Below are 482 nucleotides of genomic sequence, written 5' to 3'. Positions count from 1 at the left end.
TGTATTGATGTACCCATATATTAAGTGGCATATACCAAGTCACTACTAACAAAGAGTGCGGGGAGATATGATAGAAGTATTTAAGTGGGTGAAAGGAATCAATAAAGGGGATATAGATAAAGTTCTTATAATATCCGAGCAGGATAGGACTCGGAGCAACGGATTCAAGTTGGATAAGTTTAGGTTTAGGAGGGAGATAGGAAGAAACTGGTTCACAAATAGGGTGGTGGATGAGTGGAACAAGCTTAGCAACTTTGTAGTAAGTGCTGGAACTCTGGAAAGTTTCAAAAGGAGGCTAGATAGATTCATGGATGATAGAGAGTGGTAGTAACTCTCGACAGAAGCAGCCATGCACAGGCCAACCGGCCTATTGCAGACTCCTTATTTTCTTATGTACTAGTCTCCGATGTTTGTAACACCTGAACTGCTGGATACTGTGACCCAAGTTCATATATTCTTTACCATTCATCATTTTCATGCAT

The sequence above is a fragment of the Homarus americanus genome, unplaced genomic scaffold (genome assembly GCF_018991925.1).
Source record: "Homarus americanus isolate GMGI-L3 unplaced genomic scaffold, GMGI_Hamer_2.0 scaffold5589, whole genome shotgun sequence".
Lineage (NCBI taxonomy): Eukaryota > Metazoa > Arthropoda > Malacostraca > Decapoda > Nephropidae > Homarus > Homarus americanus.
Note: the sequence above shows the minus strand (reverse complement) of the source record.